The sequence below is a fragment of the Phragmites australis genome, chromosome 3 (genome assembly GCF_958298935.1).
Source record: "Phragmites australis chromosome 3, lpPhrAust1.1, whole genome shotgun sequence".
Taxonomy (NCBI): domain Eukaryota; kingdom Viridiplantae; phylum Streptophyta; class Magnoliopsida; order Poales; family Poaceae; genus Phragmites; species Phragmites australis.
In genome coordinates this window covers 32,734,501-32,753,578 of record NC_084923.1, presented here as the reverse complement: position 1 = coordinate 32,753,578, position 19,078 = coordinate 32,734,501, and positions in this window count along the sequence as shown.

Below are 19,078 nucleotides of genomic sequence, written 5' to 3'. Positions count from 1 at the left end.
TCAATCGGTACACTTTCTCGGCACTGATAGTAGCCTACTATCTGTGCTGGTTATCCACCCGCCAGTGACACCATTTTCATAGAATAAAAAAAGATGAATTAGCGACGATGAGAGTAGCATTCGAGCTGCCTCTGATGCTGGTCCCGCCATACTCCCGTCGCTGCTGTTGCTGGGCACCGACGCCACCGGAGAGGAAGCCGAAGAAGCCATGCTCGTGCTCTAGCCCCCGCCGCAGGGCTCTAGAGCCGCCCAGCCTCAGGCAGCACACCACCGCCTTCTCCTAGCCTTGCATCTCACAGCGCAGCACAGGGTCGGCCAGTCGAAGTGCCTGGGCCTTCTCCTCATCTGCCCCGGCTGTCAAATGGCAGAGCTCCCAAACCGTTGGTCCAACATTGACACCGATGGCTTGAGGTCGACGCTGAGGTCGGCGAGCAGCGGCTCTATGTGCTCGGCCACCACGCCTGGCTCAAAGTGCTCGGCCCTTGCCCCCGCTTGTGCTCGGCTGCTGCCGTGAGTGCTCCGCCCTTCCCTTCCCCTCTAGTGGTACACCGAGATAGGGAAGGCCTAACATGAGGGTGAGAGATAGGATAAGATGGAGAGAGAGATGAGATTAAGCGCGCGAGGACTGAGCGACTGAGGATGCGAGGGTGAGCGTGTGAGGATAAGGTGGAGAGAGAGAGAGAGAGAGAGAGAGAGAGAGAGAGAGAGAGAGAGAGAGGACTGATTGCTTCACCGAGTCGATCGGACGCGAGAGGGTGAGCCAAAATCCTATTATAATGAAATTTCGGGTCCGTGCTAGGTATCAGTGCTGGTTCGTATTAAAAACCGGTATTGATAGTATCAGTGCCTGTTCGTAATATGAACCGGCACTAATACTAGTTATTAGTATCGGTTTTTGTTTGAATGGACTGACGAATGTTTGGTTTTGCTAGCAACCGGTAGTGATACTCTATCAGTGGTAGTTTTAATTGAACCGGCACTAATGAAACGATACTTATGACTATTTTTGCAGTAGTGTGCGCTGGTGTGCTAACCCCGCGTGTCCGACTACAGATTCGTGTAAAGGTCGGGTGGAGGGACGGGTCCATAGTTCCCCGCACCTCCACTTATATAGACCCTATTAATAAGTCCCCACATTAGAAGCTTATTAGAGTTCTAATCTCTCATGGATTTTTATCCGTAAAGTGCACATATGGATTCAATCTAAGTTAGTGATTATCTCTAGAATATATCACCAACATACATGTGGTTAAACTAATGTTGCACCAGTCAGGGTCGTCCTCTTTTACATTAATGCAGATCCATAAGGAATAGAACCAGGCCTTGAGAAAAATCCGAATCCTGGTCGTTAATGTACAGAGGACACTGAAAAACAATGGGATATAATCCATTGTCGCTAAAATTCGATCAAGGGTTTTTGTATATTTCAAGATAGAAAGAAGAGAACTGCCATGGAAGCAAAAGAATGAATTAATACAACCATAAGTGGGAGTTGCACTTCTCTACTTCCAAACCTAAAATCGATCTAAATCTCCTCATATGAATTACCTTGCCAATCTTCTGTACACTTTGTTACCAGACCCATGTCAACGACTAATTTATTATCTCTTGTATCGATCTATATCTACTATAATCAGCTTCCAAAGAATCCATTTCAACATGGAAGCCCTAGCAAGGTATGAACAAATTAACCAAAATCGCTGAAGGAAACACACAGAGACTAGCAATTGAGTAGCTAACAGAGTTGCCGGCCGCCAGCCACGGGGCCTATTTACGGGCAGCCGGGGTGGTTGGGATCATGCCAGCCACCGGGGTTGCACAGACCGCTGAGCACCTACATGATCAGCGACCCGACGCCGCCTTGCCCCAGCTAGTGGCCTTCGTCGCCCCCTCCCGCATCCAGCAACGGCCTCGCCGCGAGGATCATGTTACAGCATTGCATCAACAGCATGACCACGATCACAGCCCGGACCATCATCGCCGCCGGTGGTGCCATATCAAATCAGAGCCTAGGTGACCTCGTACGTATTATTGTAGTTGCATGCAATGCAAGGTGGCTAGCTTGTAGGTGAAGTTGATCGAATGCCTTAACACTACTGCAGAACCCCCCTTCACTGCCGGCTCCAAAACCACGTTCACTGCCGGTTTTGGAGCCAGCAGTAGGCAACAGGCAGTGATAGACGTGGACTATCACTGCCGGCTCGGTGGACCGGCAGCGAAGGGCCTTATCACTATTGGATCAAGGATTCAGGCGGCAGTGATACCCAAGGCATCTCTGTCGGCTCAAGGATTCAGCCGGCAGTGATAAACCTAAAATCACTGCCGGCTGAAGGATTCAGCCAGCAGTGTTATGCCTCTCCTCATTCTCTCTGTCCTCTCTGTACTCCATCTCACTCCTCGATCTCTCCGTCTCTCTCAATGCATGCATACAATGATACATATATTTAATGTAAATAAATAATAAAAGCACCTTCATTAATACGTAGTATTCAACACATATTTTAAGTCATAGACATCGACAAACAAACATATATACATAATAGTTTTCACAGGTCACCCCCTGAAAAGTCGTTCGACTTCAGCCAGTCCAGTATCCCTCTACCTCTCCCGCGATGAGGATCGCGTCTCTGCACTGTCGACTATTGGTGTGTGTACATCGGGGACTCGGGGGGGGGGGGGGCAAAGGTGGTGGAGCATTGGGCCTGCCACACCTGATCGACCGCATCGTGGTCTAAGCTCCAGGATCGCTAGTGTGTCAAAGATATCGAAGTCTGACGCCTGAACTCCTCTACGCTTTGAGCCTTCGGCCTCCTCCACAGCACATTGATGGGCCACCTCTCGTTCTCCTCCTCCTGGGCACGCTTACAGGATGCAACTTCTTGCTCCTCCGCAGCGCACAGCTGATGGGCCAGCCTCTCATCCTCCTCCTGGGCACGCTTTTTGGCCGCTGCTTCTTGCTCCTCCTTCGCATCATCGTTGGAAGGCCATCCCATCGATACCAACTTCGCATCATATATAGTAATTTATATCATTCATTAATAAATAGTAATTAATGACATACATTAATATCGTGTCATTTGGCGAAATATAATACATTGTCAAGCCTCTTGGTAGCCCTCCTCCCTGTCGCATACTCTCTACTAGAAGGAATGGTGTCATCTGAAGATCTGTGACGCGTGGAGGGCACGATCGATTCATGAAACTCGCCATTTGGGTTGATAATATGTATCAAGAAGAACCTGACGATCTGTTCTTGAAGGGCATGTATTTCTGCAGGTTGTAACGCATTTGTGTGTAGTTTCGAGCGTTGCGTTTGAAGAATCGAAAGAATTAGGCCTTAAACACGTATAGAAATTGAAAAGAAGATATCGATATGTTATTTCATACCTCAAGATCATTGAATCTAATAGCGTCTCCGTCCGGGCTAAAATTGTGATGTTAGTAACAACATAAAACACGCAGAGATTGTTGTCGGTTGCCTGCCTCATACACTTCAAGAGGAAAAGATTCGTCAGTGGAATGAATTGAACCTTTTTATTCAGTAGAAAATGCAACACATGAATATTCCCTGCGTACCGGGAAGTCAGTTTTTACATCATATTGTTTCTTGAATGGAAAGGAGATGATACTCTTTTTTCGGTATATTGTGTATGCCCTGTACGTGAATATGAATATCAATTAAACTTAGATGCAATCGTCGAGAAGATTAAATGATCGAGTTAATCTGTTTAGCATGTCGATGAGGTGTTGGTAAGTCGTCTGATCTCTCTTTTGTGAGTCCAAGACAATGATTTTGCTCAAGTCTGGGTGGATGACAAGAGGATCCAATGAAAACTGCAGAATATTTCACCACAACAAATTAGTATTAGAATCGAGTTGCCCATAAAATGAGGATGCCCTGGCATGCAAACACGTACTCATAATTGTAGTGTAAGAGTATGAATTTCTTATATTGGTGGTGAAGCAGATACTTCAATAAGTAGTGCTTTGTGAAGTCTGGATTGTCCCTTATAAGTTTCTGGTTCACAAGCCCAGCATCGATGAATCCTACTTGCTTATCTAAGTCTTGTCCGCATGCTTGGATCTCCATTTTACGAAAGAGAGAAGTTAGCTATGCAATTTCAAGGTATAAGATCATATAACGTGAATTATATGCATAAGTCACTTACAGAGTCCACACTCTGACTATAGCCATGTCGAGGGCATCTGCCTTATACAGTTCATACAAGTCCTTGAAATACACACAGAAGGAGCCATCCCTGTTGAGGAAATAATCATCTGTATATCTTACGGGAAACGCCTGAAAATCCTATCTGGAATGCTCCAAGTACCACTGATGTAATTGACGCATTTGAGTTGTAAGGTTTATTTCTATATGTGGTTTGACCAAAGGTTTGGTCAACTCAAACTACCATTTTACATCCAACTTTTGGATATCCGCTCCCATAGTAAGTCGTGCTGGTTCCTTTGCTGTTATTCTTGATTCAGCTAGGAAGTCCGCAATGCTTGGAGCATCCTTAATGGTTGGGCCTGACTTGCTCTTGGCCTGCTTCTTGCTGATGCGTTCATAGTCAGTCGATGGCTTTCTTGAAGTCACTCCCGTCTGTTTAACTTTGGCTATTTTCGTGAAAAATTTAATGGCATCTTCAGGCACAACAGGCTTCGGTGGAGGTGGTGGAGGATGGAAATGAGACATGACATTAGCATCCATAATCTTTTTAGTTTCCTCAGCAGTGAGTGAATAGACATCCTTTGGGTTCCACCAACTTCTTAGATGCCTCTGACTTTTTAGATGATGTCGTCTGCTTGGATGCTGCGGAACCTGATCGTATTTTTCGAGCTGATGGTTGGGTTCTTGATGGTGCTGGGTTCTTGAGCGGTGGACTTCTTTGAGGCGATGGCTGAGGAGGTGAACTTATTCTAAGAGATGGGTGAGGAGAGGGAGATCTAAGAGGCGACGACTGCCCGAGGTGTACTGGAGAGTAGAGGTTCTCGGGAGCTGTCCCTAGTGGAAACACTATGTAGGCCTTCTCCCACGTGATGAATGTGTGCTCGTTCTCTCCTATAGTGGTCACCACCTCCTCTGCGGGTAGTCCACCTCAACATGGTGGTACTGGTCAACTACCTCTTCTACTTCGACGACAGCGTAGCCCTCCGGTATCGGACGTCCATGCAATTGTTCATGGGAGTCACAGGGATAAGCCACGCCAGAAGCCACCTTGATGGTAATGTTCCTAGTACCAATGTGTAGTTCACATGGTGTCCGTGCTATGGTGAGGTCCACAAGATAAGTGATGGAGTCAGCTCCTGGAACTCTTGTAGACATATAGCTACTCCAATGACCACTAGGGCTGGAGCGCGCGCCATCAGGAGACGCTTTCGGCCGTTCCTGTTCGCTTACAATGGCACCCCGCTGACGCATGAGGGCTTGGGACACTGCTTGTGCTATTTTTTCTTCTGTATGTTTCCTCTCCTTTTTTAACGCTTGTTCAAGCATTTCCATCATCCTGGCTTGTTTTGCCTCTCGTTCTGCATCTCGCTTTGCTTGGGATCTCTTTTGACTCTTGTAACTGTCGATGTTGCCTGGGAATCCATATTTCCAACCCATCACCCCAACGCCTCGTGTTCGACTACCGTGCTCTTTGTTTCCTAGGGTCAAGGTGAGCTTGTCCCTATCCCTGTCTAGCTTTAAAGAGCCTTGTGAAGACTGCTTGTGGGCTTCCACAAGATTTTTTGCAAGATCTTGCGTCGCTTCTATGTCTTTGGAGGTCGTAAAGGATAAGCTTTCATCAGACGAGTAAGAAGCACCCCTCCCAAGAAGGAAGTGTGTTGATCGTTCGCTCCAGCCCTCTGTCTCAGGCGTGACACCTCTCTCTCGCAGTTCATCTAGTTGTTGTTGCCACTGCCTTTTTTTCCTCACGTACCCACGACTGCCGACTCTGTGGGGATACAGGTTCTTCTTCGAGTTTGCTTTGTTCACCTCACTCAACCTCTGTGCTTCTTCTGACAACTTGTACTCTACAAAGGCTTGCTAATGATCTTCCAGTTGTGGCCATTTACGGAAATCTGGCGTTGTACCTTTCTACACATACGTTCTGTTTAGTGTCCCCTTCCAGTTCTTAAATGAAAGGCCCATGATCATTAGCGTTTTACCTTTAACTACTTTCGTATCTCTCTGTTCAGGGAAGTCAAACTTCTCTAATATCTTAGGCCACAAGATGTCGTTCTTGATCGAATCAGGAACCACGTGCCGATCACCTCGTTCACCAGTTCACAATCTGTAGCTGATGGGCATATGATCCTTAACAGCAATCCCACAGACTGATTTGTATAGCCCTAGAACTCTCTCTGGTGCAGTTGGCTCCCCTCCTGGTGAGACCTGCGTGATCACAAATCGTCCCGTAGGCATCTTCAAGGGACCTCAGACACGATGCCGCTCCTGGGATTACTCATTGTTGTGACTCTCCAGAGCATCAAGCATCTACGCACAAGCGAAAATACTATTGGGAACCTATACGATAATATGTACAACAGATGCATTCATCTACATATGAATTACCTCATCGCCTCCACAGGCGTTTGTTTGGTCCAGGTTGAGGTAGTGGCTCGGGTTACCTTCTTCAATGTTTGACGGTGGTACTATATCTCCTTCTAACACTTGGCCTGGATTAGCAGTTGGTGATGCCATCACTTGCTGGGAGTTCTGCATATGATGACGATGAGCTATTGAGTATTCTACATATAAAGAGCAGAGGAAGGAGGAAGATAGAGATAAAGCGATGAGGGAGGGAGAGAGGTTGCTGAAAGAGTGCGATAACCATGAAGTTCATCGATAGGTTATGACCACATTTAACAAAAAAAATGTCGCATCTTACAAAGCAAAATAGGCATAAAGGTACAGATAGTTGACACATTGATCTTACAAGTCACATCATCTTACATAGCAAAATAATGATGATTATAACCAGAACTAGGATTATGACATCTTTACACGTAAAATCACATTTCTTATTTTCAAAGTTAGCCAATTTTTGCTCGGCTTGGATGACTTGACTGTTGTATGCCGTAACAGCTTCATGTTTAGACTTGTATCCTTTGTAGCATGCTCATTTGAATCCATTAACTTGTGCGTGGCATTCCTCCCAACTGTAGAACACTCCACTTTGCTGACCACGATGAACAACATACCATGTCATAGCAATCCTAAATTTCAGAGAATATGCAAAAATGATATACTACAGACCACACTAACATAAAAAATATTACTGCGAAGAAAAGATAGTGTTCATATTACATTACATCATAGTGGCTCTAGCAAATGGCCTTATTAGGACTTCAGTACTGATTACCTGTTCGGAGAGAAAGCATTCTTCTCAAGTCAGCATTTATGTGCCAGTTCCGGGAGAGGGCGCTCGGGGCCTTAAACAGTGGTCCCTGAGTACTCGAGTTCCCCAAGGACACGAGAAGGCAATTCCGGGAGAGGATGCTTGGTGCCATGAACAGTGGTCCCCGAGTACCTGAGTTCCCCGAGGACCGAGAAAAGGCATATTCGGGAGAGGGCGCTCGGGGCACTCTCCTTTCTGGGCACGCTAAGCCTCCCCGACGGTATAAAAGGAGGGGGTGTGCCCCGACGACAAAAGGAAAAAGCTTGGAAGGTTGAAGTGAAGTGATAGAAGACAAGTTCAAGAAGTTCAACAGACAAGCTAACGAAGCCGAGCAGAGGCTCACGAAGACCGAAGCTCTAGACTTAGACAGAAATCCTTGTAACACAAGAGATCTTGATAAAGGCATTCCCAGAGCATTTATAGCATACACACAGGAGTAGGGTATTACGCTCCGTGCGGCCCGAACCTGTCTAAAATCCCCTTAGCATTTATTTCCTCTAGCATGCGATCATCCATCCCGCCTGCATCTCATTTACTCTCATTAATTCACGTACGAGGTAGATTCAGAATCATCCCCCGGCTGAATCTCAAAGGGGGTCCCTCCGGATCCCCGCTTGTGGAGTTCATCCTCCGACAGCTGGCGTGCCAGGTAGGGGGGTTGTATCCCTGAATCCGCTTTGTTTTCCGCAAAAAAGATGGCAGGTGGACATCGTCTCCAACGCACCGGCTCCAACTCCAGCGAAGAAGTGGAGCCCATCGCTTTGGTGGCCCCAGTTTCTACTGTTCCTCAGCAGCAGTAGCAGCGGTCGGCCTGTACGGTGCTCCCCTCCCTTGGGGACAACAGCGCTGGGCCCAGCAGGGCCACCACCGTCGTCACAGGCGGGCCACATAACCCTCAGCAAGCGGCAGATGCCCCTGCCGTGAGATCCACGTCCGGACTGCGCTGGGCACCGTTACAGCGCAGGCTCGCCTTCGGTAATGCCAGCCCTGGGAGCGCTTTGGTTGCGGCGCAAGCACTCCTCAGGCACCCGCCTGTCCAGGCAGCGGGGGAAACTCCGGAAGGCCGTTGGCTGCAGGAGGTGGCTGCCCTGGCGGGCACAACTCACCGGCAGGTGCTGGCCGGAAGCTCCTGTGCTAGCTCCCACCGCGGCGCAACCAAAGCCGGTCCATCTTCCGGGAGTTGCAGAACCGGCCGGGGGGCCTCCAGGCGGAGTGCCGCCCCCCTGGCCACAACAGGAGCTCAGGACCTTCACTTACACCGCAATGAGCGGAGGGTCGTCAAGGATGCGCCCGTCACCCTTGAGGGCCACCGGGAGTCCTGGCCCGAGACCGAGGTAGAGGACCAGGCTTCCTCTATGACGGCCCGTGACCGCCGAGGTTCCCTGGTGCGTCGGCGTTCGCCTCCCAAGGGCGCTGCTCGCGCCGCGAGATACGGCACCAGCTACCGCGCATTCACCAGCGAGCTCCGTTAGGTCAACTGGCCCACGATGTTCAGGCCCGAACTACCGGAGAAGTACGACGGGTCCAGCGACCCCGTCGAGTTCCTCCAGATCTACACCACCGCCGTCCAAGTGGCGGGCGGCAGTGAAAATGTTATGGCCAATTACTTCCACGTAGCCTTGAGGGGTTCTGCTCGCTCTTAGCTTATGAACTTACCCCTAGGATCTATTGGCTCCTGGGATGATCTCTACCACCAGTTTGTGGCCAATTTTCAGGGCACCTTCACACGCCCCAGCTTGGAGTGCGACCTCCATGCCGTGAAGCAACAAGAGGGGGAGACACTGAGACGCTTCATACAACGCTTCAGCTAGGTCCTCAACACCATTCCGCGGATTACCCCCCATGCCATTATCGTCGCATTCCGGTAGGGCGTCTGCGACAAGCGGATGCTCGAAAAGCTAGGTACTCATGAGGTTGAAACCACCGCAGAGCTTTTCGCGTTGGCCGACAAGTGCGCCAAGGCGGTGGAGGCTCGGGCGTGGCATGTCCTGCGCCCTGAGCAACCCGCTGCCGACAAAGCAGGTCCTTCCCGCTCTGATAGACGGGAAAAGAAAAAGAGAACAAGGCGCGACGCTGCCCCTGTCGTGCCGGCAGAGGGCCCTGCCCGCAGGCCGGCACGCCGGGCGGCTGTCGACAGGAAACCCGCTCCCGCGAGGGCTCTCGCTCCCGCGAGGTCCGAACAAGAAAAGTGGTGTGAGATCCACCAAACTGACTGGCATGACCTCACCGAGTGCCGGTCGGTCAAAGGGCTCGTCGAGCGGCGCCAGAAGGAGCACGAGGAGCACCGCAGGGGTGGCGATGACAAAGTCGCCCCCGAGAATCATGAGCTCGGGTTCCAAGAGCCTTAGCACACCATCGCCTTCATTGATGGGGGCGCGTACACGCCCTCCTCTCGTCGCTGCGTCAAGACAATGCGGCGTGAGGTGTGCTCGGCTACCCCAGGCACTGCGACCGCAAGGCCTCTGAAGTGGTCAGACACCCCGATCACGTTCAGTCTGGCGGACCTCCCCGCGAGTACTGGAGGTGTGGGGCAACTACCTCTGGTAGTGTCCCCCATCATCTGCAATGTGAAGGTCAGCAGAGTGCTGATCGATGGGGGTGCAGGCCTAAACCTCCTTTCCCAGGAGGCCTTCAAGAAGCTGCAGGTGACTTCAAGGCGCCTAAAGCCGTCGCTCTCCTTCTACAGGGTGACACCGGGGCACACTTTGCCCCTCGGGCAGGTCGAGCTGCCCGTCACATTCGGGAGCCGGGACAATTTCTGGAACAGAATCATCACCGATAGTGGCACCCAGTTCACAAGTGCCCTGTTCAGGGACTACTGTGAGGACCTTGGCATCAAGCTTTGCTTCGCCTTTGTTGCTCATCCTCGGAGCAATGGGCAGGTTGAGCGTGCAAATGCCGAGATACTGAAGGGGCTCAAAACCCGGACCTACGACGTGCTCGCAAAGCACAGGAAAGGGTGGATCGACGAGCTGCCTGCTGTGTTATAGGCCAACCGGACCACGCCAAGCCGCGCCACCGGGGAGACGCCGTTCTTCCTCGTTTATGGCGCCGAGGCAGTCTTCCTCTCTAAGCTCACTCTCGGCTCCCCTCGGGTGAATGCCTATTCAGAAGGTGAACAGGGACAGTGAAGGCGCGACGACGTCAATCACCTGGAGGAGCGTCGGTGACGAGCCGCCGTCCAAGCTGCCAGATACCAGCAGAGCCTGCGGCGCCATCATCAGCGTCACATCCGGGCCCGGTCACTTGAGGTTGGGGATCTAGTTCTCCGACGCGCCCAAGCGCACGAAGGAAAGAACAAACTGTTCCCTATGTGGGAAGGCCCCTTCATCGTGACTGGTGATGAGGACATCACTCTTTCGGATACACACTCACCGAGTATTCCTCCAACAATAGGTCCATTGACACGAGCTCGTGCATGTCAACTAAATTATGAGGTGAGCTCGTTCCTTAGTATTCCTTTATATTTTAATAAGGATGGGATGCTACTGAATAATTGTGATGTATTGTTACTTAGGAACACGGGAGAAGACCAGCAAGGGCGCCCAAGCCAAGGTGGAGGTCCAATCAAGTTCGAGTCCGTTTCGGAGTCCAGGACCAGACTGCACTAAAATCATCGCCCAGGACGCATACGGACTCTGTTTTCGACGTTCTACACATGGTTGGAAAGCTAAGGAGATAGGCTTTCCAACGGGACTAGTCCTATGTCCAAATTCTTTCTGAGTCAATAGGAATCGTCAAAACAAATGGACATCCAGAATCTGTCAGGGTGCTGCGCCACCATCTTTTGGGCCGTTGGGCCGTGTAACGTGTTGGAGTCCATTAGGGACACGTCCAGGGGTCCTTGGCCGACCCTAGTCTCTTATATACAGTAGCCGCCGCCCTAATTAGGGTTAGATTTTGCTTAGATATTGATCTACACACAGATTTTGTGAGATTTTCGCTCTTGTTCCGGACCGACTAGGCCGCCGCAAGTGTTTGTGGAACCCTAACTTTGAGTGCTTGAATTCTATTCACAATTTCAGATTGCATCTTCTACGTTCTTGCTTGTGTTCTCGGTTCGCTTGCAGGGATTGAGCCTTCTTAGCGAGGTCAACCGCGCGACACGGTTGATAACCAACGGAGCTGTGGTGTAGTGATTGCAAGAGAGACGATCTGTTCTGGTCGAAGCCTTTGGATCATCAACGTCGAGTTCTCCACCTACCGACTTATCGCTACCTATCGGAAGATCATGTCAACAATCCCATCAACTGGTATCAGATTTTCAGGTTGCCCGTTAGGTAATTTCATTTTTCCCTTTCAATTAGTCTGTTTTTCATTACCTAGAGTCCAGAAAAAGCCAAAAAAACAATTCTGTCAATTTCTGCTGCTCTAGAACCCTTTGTGCCTTTGCAATATTTGTTTTTAGGTGCGCGTTGTTGAGTTTGTGTCCGTGGTCGAGTCTTGTTGCTGGTTTAGAGTCGTGTTCTTGGTCGTTAGTCAACGCTCCGTGCTGTTTTGATCACGCCGCTATCCCATCGCCACCATCCCCACCAACAAGTCGAGCCACCACATTACTCGATTTGCCAACGCGAGCCGCCTTGCGTTACTTTCCGCCACGCCAACCCTAGATAGGTCGCAAACCGCCTTGTATCAATTGCCCTGCCACCGCTGCCCTCCTTGTTCATCTCGCGATCCTATTGCTTGCAATACCTTAACGAGAACAATTTTTGCAAGAGGTGCTTTGAAAAAACCCTAACTCGATAGGGGTTCAGTAAAACGGCCATAACTTTCTCATACGGACTCGGAATCAGGCAAAATTTTTTTTCACGGACATCTACAGAAAAAGTTACATCCGTTGCTCCCCGGCTTTACCGGATTCCACCGAATTGTTTTCCCAAATTTGGCTTGGAAGATTGTGTATTCGAGCCACGAAGTTTTCGCACGCTTTTCAGAGAACATGCTTGATTTTCTATAGGCCACATCTTGCATCCGTTTGCGCTGAAAATTTCTGTGGTTGTTTCTTGTGTGCTCCTAGTTCAGAAAAAAATATCAGAAAAATACAAAAAAAAATTCATGATTCCTACTAGTGCTAAAAGACAAAAAAGAGGAGTACATAGAGAACACCCAGATAATTGTGCTGTTTGCTGTGTCTTTCTCTGATCATCCTGTTTAGCTTTGTTTCAGCTGTTGTGCTAGGACTAGGGACACGTGATAGACCAGTAACTATGATTCATACTTTGGACACTTATTTAGCTTTGCTCATCTGATTACAGTTATTGCTAATCCTTGCTAACATATTGTGCCTTTCCAAGCTCCACCTCCTATGATCCGAACAGGTTCACTCTTGCAATCATCCCACGCTTCCAGACTTATCACCGGTTGTTCCTCCTTGCTGCGTTGGTAAGAAAATTTGTAAGAGCGTGGTAAGACGCTTGAGTGTGTGTGATTTCTCCTTCCACCACCTAGTAGTTGATAGGGATAATATTGTGTTGTCCTTTGTTTCTACTAACCATGTCAGGTGATGGCTCTCCGTCGGATTTTAAGGATTGTGTGTCTAAGGAAGAACTCAACAAAACCTTACAGGATCATACTAGACTATTGACAGACATTAGAACAAGCATTGCTAACCTTGTCACGCGAGTCAACGACCTTGAGTTGCGACAGCCACAACAGGATGATGAACATTCACATGATGATGATAATAATAATGGTGACAGAGATGGTGACCAAGAAGATGGTGAGGTTTTTGTTGGGCAAGATGCACGTGCTAAGCAACGTCCTTGTGCTGAACAATTACGTCGTGACCAACAACAACGTTGTCAAGGTAACGGAGGTAATAATGTTAATCGCAACGGTTGCGATGATCCTTATTCTAAGATTAAGTTTTCAATGTCTCCTTTTGATGGTGCATATGATGCTGATGCTTATTTGAATTGGGAAATGACCGTTGATCAAAAGTATAGTTCTCATATGGTTCCTGAAATGCATAGAGTTAGACTAGCCACTTGTGAGTTCACGAATTATGCTATTATTTGGTGGAATGGTTTAGTTTCTAGTGGCTTAGAACCTGAATCATGGCCTAGACTAAAGCGTGCCATGCACAATAGATTTATTCCTCCTGATTATACACGTGAATTGAAAAAGAAATTCCAGCGCTTAAATCAAGGTTCTAAATTTGTGCATGATTACTATCAAGAGCTTCAAATTGCTATGCTTCGTTGTAGTATACAAGAGGATGATGAGGATACCATGATTCATTTTTACTCCGAGTTGAGACGTGAAATTCAGGACCTTGTTGATTATAAAGATTACAATACTACCAATAGGTTGTTCTATTTTGCTATCTTGGCAGAAAAAAACTGCAGGGTCGACAACAGGTGCAGAAATTGAGGAACAATTTTGGGAGTACATCTACTTCACGAGTACCACCGGGACAAGCAAAAATATTCCCTTCTACATCTACACGTTCCGCTGCCCCCTTCTCCAACACTCGGGCGCGTTCAGCAGGAGCATCACCACCATCACGTGAGGTGAGCAAATCTACTGTTTCGCAGGATCCAATGCCAAGCTCTTCTTCAAATGCAGCTACCACGGGTCGTACAACGGGCATTGTGTGCCGTCACTGCCAAGGTATTGGCCACGTCATGAAGGATTGCCCAAGCCAGCGAGCATACTCCGCAGCAGCAGATGGTGGATATGTTAGTCATAGTGATGTCGAGGAAGAATATGCATTTGAAGCTAATCTTGCAGCCGATCATGACATGGATAGTGAGGGGGAGGAGATTAGTGGTACCGCCGCCACGGAGAGTTATGCAGCACGCACCTTCATTGTGAAGCGAGTTTTGAGTTCTTAAATGGGGCAAGCAGAGCAGCTACAACGCCATAATCTATTCCAGACATTTCTCATTGTCAAAGATGCATGTGTTCGTACCATAATTGATGGCGGGAGTTGCAACAACCTCTTGAGCTCCGATCTTGTGAAGAATCTTTCCTTGCCAACACGTGCACATCCTCATCCATACTACATTCAGTGGTTCAATAACAATGGTAAGGTTAAGGTAACATAATCTGCGAGAGTATATTTTTCTATTGGTTCCTACCATGATTATACTGATTTTGATATAGTGCCTATGCAAGCATGTTCACTTTTGTTAGGCCGTCCTTAGGAATTTGATACCGATGCTATACACCATGGTAGAAGTAATAAATACTCTCTCATGCACAAGGGAAAGAAAATCTCTTTGCTTCCTTTGACACCTGCTGAAATTGTATAATATGATAAAGCGCTAGCTGAAAAAGAAAAGAAAGAACGTGTTTTGGAATCTGAAAATCAGCAAGTAGCTCAATCTGTTTTCCCACCTAAGAAAGAGAAGAACACACCTAGGTCCAAAGGCATTAAGTTAAAGGGTGGTGTTATGCTTGCTATTAAATCTGACCTTGCTGAAATTCAAGATAATGATACTTTGTGCTATGCTTTGGTATGCAAAGAGGTTTTATTTTCAATTGATGATATACCTAGCTCTTTGCCTGCTGCTGTCACTAACCTTTTGCAGGAGTATAAGGATGTCTTTCTAGCTGAGATACCCCCGGGGCTGCCACCATTGAGAGGGATAGAGCACCAAATAGATTTGATCCTGGGAGCGACTTTGCCAAACCGCGCTGCATATAGGACCAATCCGGAGGAGACTAAGAAATTCAGCGACAAGTTCAAGACCTTTTGGACCGTGGGTACGTATGAGAGAGCCTTAGTCCTTGTGCTGTTCCTGTTCTTTTGGTTCCTAAGAAAGATGGTACATGGCGCATGTGTGTTGATTGTAGAGCCATTAATAATATCACAATAAGGTATCATCACCCTATTCCTAGGCTAGACGACATGCTTGATGAGTTGAGTGGTTCTATTATTTTCACGAAGATTGACTTGCGTAGTGGTTACCACCAAATAAGAATGAAATTGGGAGATGAATGGAAAACTGCTTTTAAAACTAAGTTCGGTCTATATGAGTGGTTAGTGATGCCTTTTGGTTTAACTAATGCACCTAGCACTTTCATGAGATTGATGAATGAGGTTTTACGTGCTTTCATAGGAAGATTTGTGGTGGTGTATTTTGATGATATTTTGATCTATAGCAAGTCACATGAAGAACACATTGATCATCTATGTGCTGTTTTTACTGCTTTGAGAGAGGCACGTTTGTTTGCTAACCTTGATAAGTGCACGTTTTGCACGAATAGTGTTGCTTTTCTTGGCTATGTTGTTACTCCACAGGGAATTGAAGTGGATGAAGCTAAAATTGAAGCCATCAAGAGCTGGCCGACCCCTGGGACTATCACACAGGTGAGAAGCTTTCATGGCCTTGCAGGGTTCTATCGGCGTTTTGTGAGAGATTTCAGCACCATTGCTGCCCCACTCAATGAGTTGACAAAGAAGGGCATTCCGTTCCAATGGGGGCCAGCACAAGAACAAGCTTTTAATATGCTGAAAGAGAAGCTTACGCATGCACCTCTACTCCAACTTCCAGACTTTGGTAAGACTTTTGAGTTAGAATGTGATGCTAGTGGCATTGGAATTGGAGGAGTGCTACTACAAGGAGGTAAACCCATTGCTTATTTTAGTGAGAAATTGAATGGGCCATCTCTGAATTATTCGACTTATGATAAGGAGTTGTATGCCTTAGTGCGAGTTTTAGAAACATGGCAATATTATCTTTGGCCCAAGGAGTTTATTGTTCATTCTGATCATGAAGCTTTGAAACATATTAGAAGCCAAGCCAAACTGAACAAACGCCATGCTAAATGGGTTGAATTTATAGAGTCATTTCCTTATATCATTAAACACAAGAAAGGTAAAGAAAATGTCATTGCAGATGTGTTATCTAGACGTTATACCATGCTGTCCCAACTCGATCATAAGATTTTTGGTTTAGAAACAATTAAAGGATTATATGCTACTAATTTGGACTTTAAAGATGCTTTTGAACATGTAAAGAAGGAAGAACTTGGAATAAATATGTGCTGAATGATGGATTGCTATATCGTGCTAATAGGCTATGCATCTCAACTAGTTCTATTTGCCTATTGTTCTTGTAGGAAGCGCATGGAGGTGGTTTGATGGGATATTTTGGAGTGAAGAAGACCGATGATGTACTGGTTGCTCACTTCTTTTGGCCTAAGATGAGGCGCGATGTCGAGCGCTACATGGCACGCTGCACTACTTGCAATAAAGCTAAGTCTCGCTTGAACCCACATGGACTTTATATGCCTCTTTCTGTTCCTAGTGTGCCTTGGGAGGATATTTCTATGGATTTTGTTTTAGGATTGCCTAGGACCAAGAGGGGGAGGGATAGTATATTTGTTGTTGTGGATCGTTTTTCAAAAATGGCATATTTTATACCTTGTCACAAGAGCGATGATGCTACACACATAGCTGATTTTTTTTCAGGGAAATCATTCGCTTGCATGGAGTGCCTAACACCATTGTTTCGGATCGTGATGCTAAATTTTTGAGCCACTTTTGGAGGTCACTTTGGAATAAACTTGGGACAAAGTTGCTGTTTTTGACGTCATGTCACCCTCAAACCGACGGACAAACGGAGGTTGTGAACCGCACATTATCCACCATGTTGCGGGCTGTTTTGAAGAAAAATTTGAGGATGTGGGAAGAGTGTCTACCCCATATTGAGTTCTCTTACAATAGATCAGTTCACTCCACCACCAAGGTAAGTCCGTTTCAGGTAGTGTATGGTTTTAATCCCCGTGCCCCTATTGATTTACTGCCTTTACCAACATCCGAGAAATTGAATTTTGATGCTAAGACACGTGCTGATTTGATTCTGAAAATGCATGAGTTGACTAAGAAAAATATTGAAAATATGAATGAGAAGTATAGAACTTATGGTAGCCAAGGTCGGAAACATATTACTTTTGAAATTGGTGATCTTGTGTGGTTATATTTGCGCAAAGATAGGTTTCCTGAATTGAGAAAGTCTAAATTGCTGCCTCGAGCTGATGGTCCTTTTAAAATTATGGAAAAGATCAATGATAATGCATATAAGCTTGAGTTGCCTGCAGATTATGGGGTTAGTCTCACATTTAACATTTCAAATTTGAAGCCTTACTTGGGAGAAGAAGATGACATTGCGTCGAGGACAACTTCAATTCAAGAGGGGGAGGATGATGAGGATATCACTCTTTCGGATACACACTCACCGAGTATTCCTCCAACAATAGGTCCATTGACACGAGCTCGTGCACGTCAACTAAATCATGAGGTGAGCTCATTCCTTAGTATTCCTTTATATTTTGATAAGGATGGGATGCTACTGAATAATTGTGATGTATTGTTACTTAGGAACACGGGAGAAGACCAGCAAGGGCGCCCAAGCCAAGGTGGAGGTTCAATCAAGTTCGTGCCCGTTTCGGAGTCCAGGACCAGACTGCACTAAAATCGTCGCCCAGGACGCATACGGACTCTGTTTTCGACGTTCTACACATGGTTGGAAAGCTAAGGAGATAGGCTTTCCAACGGGACTGGTCCCATGTCGAAATTCTTTCTGAGTCAATAGGAATCGTCGAAATAAGTGGACATCCAGAATCTGTCAGGGTGCTGCGCCACCATCTTTTGGGCCGTTGGGCCGTGTAACGTGTTGGAGTCCATTAGGGACGCATCCAGGGGTTCTTGGCCGACCCTAGTCTCTTATATACAGTAGCCACCGCCCCAATTAGGGTTGGGTTTTGCTTAGATATTAATCTACACACAGATTGTGAGATTTTCGCTCTTGTTCCGGACCGACTAGGCCGCCGCAAGTGTTTGTGGAACCTCAACTTTGAGTGCTTGAATTCTATTCGCAATTTCAGATTGCATCTTCTACGTTCTTGCTTGTGTTCTCGGTACGCATGCAGGGATTGAGACTTCTTGGCGAGGTCAACCGCGCGACAAGGTTGATAACCAACGGAGCTGTGGTGTAGTGATTGCAAGGGAGACGATCTATTCGGGTCGAAGCCTTTGGATCATCAACGTCGAGTTCTCCACCTACAGACTTATCGCTACCTATCGGAAGATCAGGCCAACAATCCCATCAACTGGTGTCCCGCGACAAGGCTCGTTTCGGCTGGCCACAGAGGACAGGCAGCCGCTCCCAAACGCGTGGAACATCGAGCATCTGCGCAAGTTTTATCCGTAAGACGGCATATTTGTGCTCGGACCAACCAGGCCAGGGGTCCCCCCTGCCCAAGTTGGCCAGGGGCTGCCACCAACTATGTAAATTACCACTTCTGTACAAATTGTCAATATACACTCTTATTCCGAGTTTTCTCTCTGGAATCTATCTGTTTAATCTGTTTGGTGAGATGCTCGATTTGTGCGAGAAAACCTGCTCTCTCATTTTTCCCATTGATAAAAATGGATCCTGGTCGGTATGCGCGTAGGCAGTAGTCGCTGACTTAAGTCTGTTGTGGTAGGCTGTGGTGCCCGGCTGCATGGTAGTACCTCGAGCACTACCGAGCCTCTGGGATTCTCGGGTAATCCTACCGCTTGAGCAAAGAGTGGTCGGGACCACCTAGACCCCAGGGGCGGGCTGTCGGTGCTCGGCCTGGTCAGTCCTACCCTGGGCACCACCGAACCATTGTACCTCTTGGTTATGCCTCTGTCTGTACACTTCGACGGTCCGAGTATTCGAGAGGTCTCGGGTAAAAAATGAGAGCATTCTATAATG